Consider the following 13,811-nt stretch of genomic DNA (forward strand, 5'->3'; position numbering starts at 1 on the left):
CCCTCGGGTGCCTCCGTTGCCGTGGGGCCGCGACGTCCTCCTCCCCCTCCTCGTCCTGTCGGTCAGGTGTCCCTCCAGCCTGGGCGGCTGCCGCCTGCCCCTCTGCGGCAGCCTGCGCCGCCTCTCTGGCACGCTCCTCCTCCTCCTCCTCCTCCTCCTGCTCCTCATCCAGGGCAACATAGACATGAGCGGCTGCCACCACGGCGGCCAACATCGCTGGATGGTCTGAAAACATGACGGCCTGGTGGGGGGGAGGGGAACGACGACATGTCATCATTGCCCATATCCCCTCCTCCCCCCAGCCAGGTGGCATGGACCGCATGGGTCCAACTGTTGGAGGCTGGCACCTGGCCAGGTGGACCAACTCATTTGCCCTCCCATCACCCACCCCGGCACGGACCCCCCCCCAACCTCCACCCCGACACGGACCCCCCCAACCTCCACCCCGGCACGGACCCCCCCCAACCCCCAATCTCCACCCTGGCACGGACCCCCTCCCCAACCTCCACCCCAGCACGGACCCCCGCCCCCCCAACCTCCACCCCGGCACGGACCCCGCCCCAAACTCCACCCCGGCACGGACCCCCCCCAACCCCCAACCTCCACCCCGGCACGGACGCCCTCCCCAACCTCCACCCCAGCACGGACCCCCCCCAACTTCCACCCCGGCACGGACCCCCCCAACCCCCAACCTCCACCCCAGCACGGACCCCCCCCCCAACCTCCACCCCGGCACGGACCCCCCCCAACCCCCAACCTCCACCCCGGCACGGACCCCCTCCCCAACCTCCACCCCGGCACGGACCCCCTCCCCAAGCTCCACCCCAGCACGGACCCCCCCCAACCTCCACCCCGGCACGGACCCCCCCCCAACCTCCACGCCGGCACGGACCCCCCCCAACCCCCAACCTCCACCCCGGCACGGACCCCCTCCCCAACCTCCACACCAGCACGGACCCCCCCCCAACCCCCAACCTCCACCCCGGCACGGACCCCCCCCAACCCCCAACCTCCACCCCAGCACGGACCCCCCCCAACCTCCACCCCGGCATGGACCCCCCCCAACCACCAACCTCCACCCCGGCATGGACCCCCTCCCCAATCTCCACCCCGGCACGGACCCCCTCCCCAACCTCCACCCCAGCACGGACCCCCCCCAACCCCCAACCTCCACCCCGGCACGGACCCCCCCAACCCCCAACCTCCACCCCAGCACGGACCCCCTCCTGGCACTCCCCCGGAGCCCAGCCTACTCTAACCACCCCCCCCCCCCGCCGCACACACACACGCACAAGCCGAGACACACCTCTCCTCACGCAATCAGTCTGCGCCACGCCATTTCCTGCCCAGAGCCAACCCCCCAGGCCGTCACTCACCTCCTCGCTGGTCGGCGTGAGCCTGGAGCACCGGGTCACGCCGATGAAAAGGAGGTTTGGTTCACGTCGACGTGAACGGTCATCACGTCGACGGGACTTCGGCCCATCCGGAAGGGAGAATATCGGCAGGCCGAAAATCGGCTGCCTTGCGCAGACCCGTGACATTCTCCGCGGCAGCGGCGCCATTAACGCCCCGCCGACTTTTCTCCCTTCGGAGACTTCGGCGGGGGCGGGGGCGGGATTCACGGCGGCCAACGGCCATTCTCCGACCCGGCGGGGGGTCGGAGAATGACGCCCCAGAAATGTACCTCAGGTGGCCCAGAAGTGAAAAAACGTTTACCAGAACACAGGAAAAAGAGTAGGCTGTTTAGCTCCTTAAACCTTTTCCATCCATTCAATGAGATCCTGCGTGACCTGCAACCTCACTCCACCTTTGTCTCAGTACCTTGGGCTAACAGAAATCTATCGATCTCACTTTTCAAGTTAACAATTGATTCAGCATTACTTGCTGTTTAGGGAGGCAAGGACAATAGTTCAACCACCCTTTGCATAAAGACGTTTTTCCTAATTTCACTCCTGAGAAGCCTGGCTCTAATTTTTTGACGACATGACCCGCCCAACTAGCAGAAAAGGTTTCTTTCAATCCAACCTCTCTGTTCCCCTGAATATCTGGAAAACTTTGATAAATTGCCTCTTAACTTTCTAAATTCCAGGGAACAGCCCTGCTTTGAACTTGATTAGACTACAAATGCTATCCTATAATTGTTCACATGGCATTAGGCTGTGAACTAAATGTGGTTTAGGACTCAATACTTAATCAAATATGGCACATCTCCTTGTTGGTTCCCAGGTCTGGCTGCCTTGCTACCATGTCTCTATACTGGTTCTCATGTCACACTCTTCCAGCAATTATTTTACTTTGATCTTTGTACTCAATGCATTTAGATAAAGAATGTTTACTTGGCCACACACCTTATCTGGTCCGCTGATCTGATGTTTTACAAGATACCTTTGTTTTAATTCATTCATGGAATGTGGGTGTCGCAGGCTGTGCCAGCATTTATTGTCTATCCCTAATTAAGAGTTAACCCCAGAGCCGAGTAGACGATCCGCATTGGAGCAGGTGCAGCGTCTTGCAAATGATGCAACACTATCCTCCAAGCCTTAGGAAAACTTTCCAGGGAAGTCCTGAAATACTGAAAGCCACATCTCAACTCCTAAACAATAATTAGGAAACGCAAGGAAAACTAACACAGCTACAAACTCTATCACAGACAAACTGCTACTGCTCCGGGAGGCTTTTTATCCTGCTCTTGGATGAATAAATGAAAAAAAAACATAATGAGTGCCCATCCGCTTTGCCCATGCAACAAGCTAAAACTCACACGGGCCTTGTAAAATCCCTGTTGATTGGTCTGGTAATGGCCTTAATTGTGCTTTTATTTGTCGGCGGGCATGCATCCCATTCCGTGCCCTCTGATCTTGAAATTGCACATGTGAACGATGACATTGGGGAACCACGCACAATTCTGGCCTACCTTTAATTGCTGCAAACCCAGATGTAATGAGAGTAGCAACAATGGACTCCATAGGGTTTTGTAAATATAAGTAAAATCTTCTTCACTTTACTTTTTGTAATGCAGGAGATTAATTTTGTTCTACAAAAGCAGCAGTGGACTTCAGTATTCATCAAGTTGGCACCATATAACAGTGAAATAATCTCACTTGGATTTAGTTATTTAAAGAAGAATAAAGAAAGAAAAGAGCAGATCTTTCTTTCTCAAGAAGCACCTTCAGTTCAAACACCAATCTATGCCAATGCAAGCATTGTGTAAATAAAGCACCAATCAGCGTTGATTTTCAAGAGACACCCCATGGCCATCTTTTATCACGAGTGCCACAGGATGACTGCCAACGGCAATAAAACCCAAGATAATCGCACTGTGCAACTCGGCTATTGATTTCCAGCATTTGAATACAGCGTCCTGCTGAGTAACCTCAGGACAACTTGAGTTGCTATGCCAGCAGAGAGATAATCGAAAAGAAATTGCCGAGAAGGATGCCACACAGCAGACCAAGTGGTGAATCATTCGATTTGAAGTTAAGATCACGTGTTTAGGTTTCAAGATGTTTTAGTTAAATGCCAGGTGGAGCACAGTATTTAATTGTTGAAGAGGGGAGAGGAAAGAAAAGCAGCTGGAGTCCAACACTTCCAAGGTTCCAGAGCAACAGAAGAAGACACCTTCTGTTCTTGAATTTGTTACCTCCCAAATGGGAAATTTCAGAGCAGTTAACAGTGTTCAGGAGTAGAGAAACAAAAATCAAATTGTGTGTGTTAAGGTTCATGGCAGGCATGATCGGGCATGAATGGGACACGGGAATGTACCACCAACCTGCAAAACAAATTATGAGCCAAGTCAGACTGGGAGAGTCCACACGCTAGCTATTGGTAGCTTTCAGTTTTTAATAAGCTCAATACAAATTCCATGAACTAGCTTTCAATATATGCTGAGTGTTATAACCTGCTGGCTGGGGGAAATTGGTTATCCCATGGTACTAGGGGAATATGAGTTCCCCCAATGTGAGGGGGTGGGGGAGCAATCATTAGCAGCACAGCTGTAGAAATAGAGCTGGCCGGTGTGGTATTGGCTAGAGAGGGAACCAGTGGTGATCTACTGGCCCTGTGTACATATTGTCGTAAATAAAGCTACTTTCTGCTTGACTCTACAAACGCGTGCTGGATTCTTCATGGCCCTCACAAAACTTTTAAAAAATAAATTTAGAGTATGCAATTCTTTTTTTCCATTAAGAAATTAAAATCGATTATTGTCATAAGTAGGCTTCAATGAAGGGGCAATTTAGTGGGGCAAATCCGCCTACGCTGCACATCCTTGGGTTTGGGGGTAAGACCCAAGCAGACACGGGGAGAATGTACAAACTGCACACAGACAGTGATCTGGGGCTGGGATCGAATCCGGGCACTCAGCGCTGTGAGGCAGCAGTGCTAACCACTGCAATGCCGTGCCATTGGTCCTTCCAAAACTGATGAGAGATATTAACTTATGTTCTCCCTTTATAGATATTGATCAAGCCATTGTGTATTTTCAGCATTTGCTGTTTTTATTTCAGTAATGATTTGTTTATCCCTCCATAACCTTCATCATTTCTTGCTATGCTGTCTAACTGAATTGGAACTTTAATAAGGACGCAGGAGTCCAAATCGAGTAAAAATAAGAGTTTTATTTACAAACAGTATATACACGCCCCGGTAGACCCCTACTGGGTACTTCCATGGTTGGTGCCTTACTGGCCGACCTTCTATACTCTAGGTAATTGAAATACTCCGCCCCTAGCAGGGGAGCTCATATTCCGCAAGGAGGACGAGGAAGATGAGATTCCCATCCCGTAGGCCCCATGCGGAATATTACAGGAACCTTCATGATCATCGGAACATAGGAAGTAGGAGCAAGTCAGCTCCTCGAGCCTGTTCTGCCGTTCAACTGGATTATGCTGGTCTTCTGCCTCACCACCATCCTGCGCTATCCCCATATCCCTTGATATCTTTAATATCTAGAAATCTATCATCTCAGTCTTGAACATACTCAATGACTGGGCTTCCACAGCCTTCGAGTTTATAGACTTAAAAATATTCACCTCCTCTGTGTGGAGAAATTCCTCCTCCCCTCAGTCCTAAATGGCCTACCTCATATTCTGAGACTGTGACGCAAGGGAATCATGTTTCCTATATTTATCCTGTCACGACCTGTAAGAATTTTGTATGCCATAATGAAGTCATCCCTCATCTTCTAAACTCAAAGACGTCTCCTCAATCTCACCTTGTAGGACTAGCCTGCCATCCCAGGAATCACACTGATGAATCTTTGTCGCACTTTCTCTATGGCAAGTATATCCTTCCGGCTGTAAGGAGATCAAAACTGCACACAATACTCCAGGTGCAGTCTCACTAAGGCTCCATACATCTGTAGCGAGATTTCTTTACTCATGTACTCAAATCCTCTTTCAAGCCTAACAAATAATTTGCCTGTCTACGTGCTTGTTCATAGAATCATAGAATTTACATTGCAGAAGGAGGCCATTCGGCCCATCAAGTCTGCACCAGCCCTTGGAAAGAGCACCCCACTTAAGCCCACACCTCCACCCTATCCCCGTAACCCAGTAACTCCACCTAACCTTTTTGGACACTAAGGGCAATTTAGCGTTGCCAATCCACCTAACCTGCACATCTTTGGACTGTGGGAGGAAACCAGAGCACCCGGAGAAAACCCACGCACACATGGGGAGAACGTGCAGACTTCGCACAGTCAGTGACCCAAGCCGGAATCGAACCTGAAGCTGTGAAGCAACTGTGCTAATCACTGTGCTACCGTGCTGCCCTGCTTGTTATACCTGCAAGCGAGCTTTCAGTAACTTGTGAACAAAAATATCCAGGCTCCTTTCAACATCAACACTTCCCAATCATTTAAGAAGTACTAAGCATTTCTGTTCCTCTTACACTTTTCACATTACATTCCATCTGCCACGTTCCTGTCCACACACATAGCCCAGCTAAATCCCACTGAAGCCTCTTAACATCCTCCTCACAACACACATTCTCACCCAGTTGTGTGTCATCAGCAAATTGGAAATTATTACATTTGATCCCCACATCCAAATCATTGTGAATAGCTGGGGCCCAAGCACTAATCCTTGTGGTAGCACACTAGTAACAACCTGCCAGTCTGAGAATGACCCATTTATTCCTACTCTTTGTTTTCTGTCTATTAACCAATTTACAATTCATGTCAGTATATTATCCCAAATCCCATGGGCTGGAACTTTGCACACTAAACTCTTGCATTGAACCTTATTAAAAGCCTTCTGAAAATCTAAATGCACACATCCACTGGTTCCCCCTAATCTATCATGCTAGTTACATTCCAAAAAACTCCAAAGTCTGTCAACCATGATTTCTCTTTCAAATATTCATGTTGACTCTGCCCAATTCTACCATTGTTTTCTAAGTACAATTATTATATCCTTTGTGATAGACTCTAGAATTTTCTCTACTATCGATATCAGGCTAACAGGTCTGTAGTTCTGCTATAATTTTCTCCCCCCCGCCTTTCTTAAATAATGGGGTTATATTTGCTACCTTCCAATTTGCAAAGTCTTTGGAATTTTGGAAGATGGCATTTACTATCTGTACAGCCACCTATTTTAACACTCTGGGATGTAGATCATCAAGTCTAGGTGATTTATCAACTTCCAGTCCCATTAATTTCTCCAGAACTACTTTTTCCTTTACTAATTTCTTTCAGAACATCAATCTTGCTGGCCCCTTGTTTCTCTAGTATATTTGGGAGGTTTTATGGTATTCCCCTGTGAAGATAGACAATAAATATTTTTTAAATTTCTCTGCCATTTCCTTACTGCCCATTATAAATCCTCCTGTAATGGGCCCATGTTTGTCTTTTGCTGATCTTTTCCTTTTTATGTACCGAAAGAGGCTTTACAATCCATTTTTATGTTTCTTGCTAGTTACTCTCATATTTTATTTTCCCTTTCTGTATCAGTTTGTTGGTTCTGCTTTGCTGAATTCAAAAATGCTCACAAATCTCATGCTCACTACTTTTTCTGGCAACTTTATAGGCCTCTTCCTTTGAACCAATACAATCCTTAACGTCTCTTGTTAGCCAGGGTGGGATCACTAGATTTCTCGACCTTGACACCAGATCTAGATTTCTAGACTCTAAAGTTGTTGAGGAGTACAGGGAGATCATTGGAGGATCAGCCATGATCATGTTGCTTGAAGGGCCGAGTGAAAGCTTCTTTGTTTTTATGCTTCTATGCTGTCTTGTTTCTATGTTTCCCAATCTGTCTTCAGGCTTTAACAAGGTTTATCACATCATCACCAAAATCCAGCTGGGTGGGATTCCACTTGCCTGGTCCCATTCCTAGCTATCTCGTCATAGCCAAAGAAACTTGCAATAGCTTTCCTTCCCATTCCTTCACCATTATCTCCAGAGGATCTACCCTTCATCCCTTCTATTTCTCATCTAAATGCTGCCATTGACAAGACTATTCGAAAACACAGCATCAGTTTCCACACATGTGCTGATGACACCCAGTTCTACCTTGACACCAGCTCACTCAATCCCCACCTTGCTGTCTGTTAATTGTTAGAAAGTTCTATTGATTGTCTGACATCCAGTACTGATGAGCAGAAATTTTCTCCAGTTTGGCATTGGAAGGATTAAAGCACTTCTTTTGTCCCCGTGTCAAACTGTCCTCTCACTATTGGCTCTTTTCCTCCCTGGGAAATGTCCGATGCTGAACTAGTCAGTTAACAAACTTGCTGTTATATTAGACCCCAATATGAGCATCCAATCACATATCAACGTCATCACTCAGACCGCCTACATTAACCTCCATAACAACATCCCACTCTGCTCTTCCCTCAGCTCATATGCTGCTGAACCTCTCAGCAAACTCATTCTTACCTCTCGACGTGAACTCTCCTGGCTGGCCGCCCATGTTCTACAATTTGAAGTCATCAAACATTATGTTGTGTAAGTATTACTTCACACTGAGTCCTGATCACTGATCACTCCTGTGCTCAGTGATCTACACTGGCTCTGAGTAAACCAAAATTGCTATTTTAAAATTCTCATGTTTTCAACATTTCCATGACCTTATCCTTCACTCACCCTGCTGTCTCCTCAAGCCCTCCAACCCACTGGAATATCAGCATTCATTCAATTCTGGCCCCTTGAGCAACTCGGATTTTAATGGCTCCATTACTGATAGCTCTGCTTTCAGCTGTAAAATTCCTAAGCTCTGAATTCCTTTACCAAACTTCTCTCTCTCCCTACCACTTTCCTTCTTTGAGACCCAACACTTTGATAAGCTTTTGGACCTCGGTCCCAATATCTACTTTCAGCGTAGTGTCAAATTTTCTTTGTAACACTTCTATGCAGTGCCTTGGGGTGTTATATTGTATTAAGGGCACAATATAAATACAAGGAATTGTTATTATTGTTTTCATCCCTATTTAAATAATTGTTTCCAAGATTTCAAAACAGCTCCTTTTCTCCCTTGTGGGTTTCTTCTTTCTTTGAAACTCAACTTTGGTACCACATAATTCACCACTTTCATTTACCTTCTTTTCTTTTCCTAACCTCAGTGCAGGATGTTGACCTAAGCTTCCAAGGTCTAAACACTTCTGCCAAGTTCTCTTGGAAAGCATCACGCATGAACCAATCACTGATATTTGTCAAGCAGAACACTGTCCCTGCTTGGACAAGGCAATCTTTGAAAAGAACTAGAATCATGATCCGGTCTGTAGACAAGCTGCATTTACAGCAGTGTTACTGGTCCCATTCAGGGTCTATCGGTCTGTGCTACATGCGGATTGGCTCATCAGAACTAAACCCTCTGTTGAAAGAAAGGGGATTAAACTGGAAACTTTATTTTATGTTTCTTATTGTCAATTAAACACGTGGCTACAGGGATGGTGCAGGCGGGAGGGATTCAGATTTCTGGATAACTGGGGCGCTTTCTGGGGAAGGTGGGACCTCTACAGACAGGATGGTCTACATCTGAACCTGCGGGGCACGAATATCCTGGGGGGGAGATTTGTTAGTGCTCTTTGGGGGGGTTTAAACTAATGCAGCAGGGGCATGGGAACCTGGATTGTAGTTTTAGGGTAAGGGAGAATGAGAGTATAGAGGTCAGGAGCTCAGATTTGACGTCGGAGGAGGGGGCCAGTGTTCAGGTAGGTGGTTTGAAGTGTGTCTACTTCAATGCCAGGAGTATACGAAATAAGGTAGGGGAACTGGCAGCATGGGTTGGTACCTGGGACTTCGATGTTGTGGCCATTTCGGAGACGTGGATAGAGCAGGGACAGGAATGGATGTTGCAGGTTCCGGGGTTTAGGTGTTTTAGTAAGCTCAGGGAAGGAGGCAAAAGAGGGGGAGGTGTGGCGCTGCTAGTCAAGAGCAGTATTACGGTGGCGGAGAGGATGCTAGATGGGGACTCATCTTCCGAGGTAGTATGGGCTGAGGTTAGAAACAGGAAAGGAGAGGTCACCCTGTTGGGAGTTTTCTATAGGCCTCCAAATAGTTCTAGGGATGTAGAGGAAAGGATGGCGAAGATGATCCTGGATATGAGCGAAAGTAACAGGGTAGTTATTATGGGAGACTTTAACTTTCCAAATATTGACTGGAAAAGATATAGTTCGAGTACATTAGATGGGTCGTTTTTTGTTCAGTGTGTGCAGGAGGGTTTCCTGACACAGTTTGTTGACAGGCCAACAAGAGGTGAGGCCACATTGGATTTGGTTTTGGGTAATGAACCAGGCCAGGTGTTGGATTTGGAGGTAGGTGAGCACTTTGGGGACAGTGACCACAATTCGGTGACGTTTACGTTAAGGATGGAAAGGGATAAGTATACACCGCAGGGCAAGAGTTATAGCTGGGGGAAGGGAAATTATGATGCCATTAGACGTGACTTGGGGGGGATAAGGTGGAGAAGTAGGCTGCAAGTTTTGGACACACTGGATAAGTGGAGCTTGTTCAAGGATCAGCTATTGCGTGTTCTTGATAAGTATGTACCGGTCAGGCAGGGAGGAAGGTGCCGAGCGAGGGAACCGTGGTTTACCAAAGAAGTGGAATCTCTTGTTAAGAGGAAGAAGGAGGCCTATGTGAAGATGAGGTGTGAAGTTTCAGTTGGGGCGATGGATAGTTACAAGGTAGCGAGGAAGGATCTAAAGAGAGAGCTAAGACGAGCAAGGAGGGGACATGAGAAGTATTTGGCAGGAAGGATCAAGGAAAACCCAAAAGCTTTCTATAGGTATGTCAGGAATAAGCGAATGACTAGGGACAGAGTAGGACCAGTCAAGGACAGGGATGGGAAGTTGTGTGTAGAGTCTGAAGAGATAGGCGAGATACTAAATGAATATTTTTCGTCAGTATTCACTCAGGAAAAAGATAATGTTGTGGAGGAGAATGCTGAGCTCCAGGTAAATAGATTAGATGGCATTGAGGTAAGTAGGGAAGAGGTGTTGGCAATTCTGGACAGGCTGAAAATAGATAAGTCCCCGGGGCCTGATGGGATTTATCCTAGGATTCTCTGGGAGGCCAGGGAAGAGATTGCTGGACCATTGGCTTTGATTTTTATGTCATCATTGGATACAGGAATAGTGCCAGAGGACTGGAGGATAGCAAATGTGGTCCCTTTGTTCAAAAAGGGGAGCAGAGACAACCCCGGCAACTATAGACCGGTGAGCCTCACGTCTGTAGTGGGTAAAGTCTTGGAGGGCATTATAAGAGACAAGATTTATAATCATCTAGATAGGAATAATATGATCAGGGATAGTCAGCATGGCTTTGTGAAGGGTAGGTCATGCCTCACAAACCTTATCGAGTTCTTTGAGAAGGTGACTGAACAGGTAGACGAGGGTAGAGCAGTTGATGTGGTGTATATGGATTTCAGCAAAGCGTTTGATAAGGTTCCCCACGGTAGGCTATTGCAGAAAATACGGAGGCTGGGGATTGAGGGTGATTTAGAGATGTGGATCAGAAATTGGCTAGCTGAAAGAAGACAGAGGGTGGTGGTTGATGGGAAATGTTCAGAATGGAGTTCTGTCACAAGTGGAGTACCACAAGGATCTGTTCTGGGGCCGTTGCTGTTTGTCATTTTTATCAATGACCTAGAGGAAGGCGCAGAAGGGTGGGTGAGTAAATTTGCAGACGATACTAAAGTCGGTGGTGTTGTCGATAGTGAGGAAGGAAGTAGCAGGTTACAGAGGGATATAGATAAGCTGCAGTGCTGGGCTGATAGGTGGCAAATGGAGTTTAATGTAGAGAAGTGTGAGGTGATTCACTTTGGAAGGAAAAACAGGAATGTGGAATATGTGGCTAATGGAAAAGTTCTTGAAAGTGTGGATGAGCAGAGGGATCTAGGTGTCCATGTACATAGATCCCTGAAAGTTGCCACCCAGGTTGATAGGGTGGTGAAGAAGGCCTATGGAGTGTTGGCCTTTATTGGTAGAGGGATTGAGTTCCGGAGTCAGGAGGTCATGTTGCAGCTGTACAGAACTCTGGTACGGCCGCATTTGGAGTATTGCGTACAGTTCTGGTCACCGCATTATAGGAAGGACGTGGAGGCTTTGGAGCGGGTGCAGAGGAGATTTACCAGGATGTTGCCTGGTATGGAGGGAAAATCTTATGAGGAAAGGCTGATGGACTTGAGGTTGTTTTCGTTAGAGAGAAGAAGGTTAAGAGGAGACTTAATAGAGGCATACAAAATGATCAGAGGGTTAGATAGGGTGGACAGTGAGAGCCTTCTCCCGCGGATGGAAATGGCTAGCACGAGGGGACATAGCCTTAAACTGAGGGGTAATAGATATAGGACAGAGGTCAGGGGTAGGTTCTTTACGCAAAGAGTAGTGAGGCCGTGGAATGCCCTACCTGCTACAGTAGTGAACTCGCCAACATTAAGGGCATTTAAAAGTTTATTGGATAAACATATGGATGATAATGGTATAGTGTAGGTTAGATGGCTTTTGTTTCGGTGCAACATCGTGGGCCGAAGGGCCTGTACTGCGCTGTATTGTTCTATGTTCTATGTTCTATGACACCCTGAGCTAGTGCGCAGTCAATTTCAGTCCCACTTGACCCGGAGTCGTAACACAAGTGAAATTAGATTTTATTCGAAAATACCCGAGGTCCTTGGTTGAGCCTAATAAACTGCAGTTACCAGGGGCGAAATTCTCCTACCCGCCCCGCCACATTTCTGCGCCGACCGGCCGGCGGGAGTCTCCGTAACACTGGCCGGTCAATGAGGTTTCCCATTGTGGGGCAGCCCCACGCCGTCAGGAAACCCCCGGGCACCGGCAGAACGGAGACTCCCGCCGGCGGAGAATGACGCCCCAGGTTTGTAACATTAACACAATTAACCTTTTATTATGTACAGTATTATAATTAAACTGACAGAAAAATGTAACTATCTAATATCCCTTTTCCAACCCTTTCTAACTACTTCCATTCTCTACACAACACAAACAAACAACACAGAAGGGAAAGGGTAATTGAGAACTAAATAAAATATTAATAAAAATAAATGGATAAAGACTCTTTGATGCAATAGAGTGACTTCCAGTTAATGACTTTCTGGAGTTCAAACTTTCGTTTCGGTATTTCTTCCTTCTAGGCTTGAGATAATTTTCTCTGGCAAGGTTGTCTACTTTCTCTGTAGGTTCAGGAATATTTCAGGTTGACAGCAAAAATGCGCCAGGCACTCGCTGGTTTTAGAACAATAAAGCAGTTCTTTACTTCAGTATCAAGAGAGAGGGAGAGAGAGAGAATCTGTCCCTTTTACTTCCACGATCTAAAGACTTCTACCAAGCTCTCTCGGAAAGCATCATGCAGGAACCCATCACTGACAGTTGTCCCTGGTTGTCACTGTCCCTGGACAACCCACAGGTTGCCAGTTAGCCAATCAAACTAACTTCCTCCAAAACCACTTCCTAAGATTCACTTGGCACTGATGGGTCTGTTTTTCCTCTCCAAAATACAAAATCTAGGAACACACTGTCCTGACAAGCAGATTACTTCAGCTTGAGCTTAAAGGCACATTCTGAATATGGGTCCACAGACCAAAAATAAGAAAAGAAAAGAAAATGGGAACAAAGGAAATGAACAGGAAGGAATCTTACATTCTGGAGAAATCTATTAGACCTCATCATACACAATACAGACAGAATTCCCACAGCCGGTACCCAAAAGTGGAAAACTGATATCAAAATATTTATTTTCACATAAAAATTGATCAATACATAGAATGCAATATGGGAGCTGTCATAGAGAAAATGTATGTTATTTATGGATGGATGTGTTTATAGTGTAATCTTTGGAAGGAAACATGCTTACAATATGCACACAGTTGACGGTTATGTATCACATCAATTCAAGGGTTATTATAGGAGCATACTATATCAAAGAGCAGTTTGAAGACCATCAATTATTCCTATTGTTCTCACGTCAGTCCACTTCTATAAATTCTGTGACTTCCATGATGAGCGCAAGTTTGATGGGTGAATGGGTGTGGTGTGAGTTGGATATAGCCAGCAGAGTTTTCAATGCGGTCAAGTTCATGGATAGTGGGAGGTAGGAGATGGGTTGGGTGGGTACTGGAATAATGCAGACTGCAGGTAAGACACATTAATCAGGGTTGTGGCTCAGGTGTGGAGGTTGCACTCTGCAGTTATTGTGAGGGAGAGGATATGACATTGAAACTCATAACAAGAAATATCTGTCGTACTGGTTTCCTAAGTAGGATGAATATTTTCCACCCTATACTTAAGCAGCAATGTATTATCACTTTAGTATTCAATCACACGAAAGCATTTGGAATGCAGGAAGCATCATCATCAAG

General features: G+C 46.7%; 1 protein-coding gene across 4 annotated transcripts in view; it reads right to left on the reverse strand.

Moving 5' to 3' along the window:
* Positions 1–13,811, reverse strand: part of ptprz1a (protein tyrosine phosphatase receptor type Z1a) — a 261,674-nt gene that overhangs the window by 210,227 nt on the left and 37,636 nt on the right. The gene's annotated exons all lie outside the window — the stretch shown is intronic.

The sequence above is a fragment of the Scyliorhinus torazame genome, chromosome 19 (genome assembly GCF_047496885.1).
Source record: "Scyliorhinus torazame isolate Kashiwa2021f chromosome 19, sScyTor2.1, whole genome shotgun sequence".
Classification (NCBI taxonomy): domain Eukaryota; kingdom Metazoa; phylum Chordata; class Chondrichthyes; order Carcharhiniformes; family Scyliorhinidae; genus Scyliorhinus; species Scyliorhinus torazame.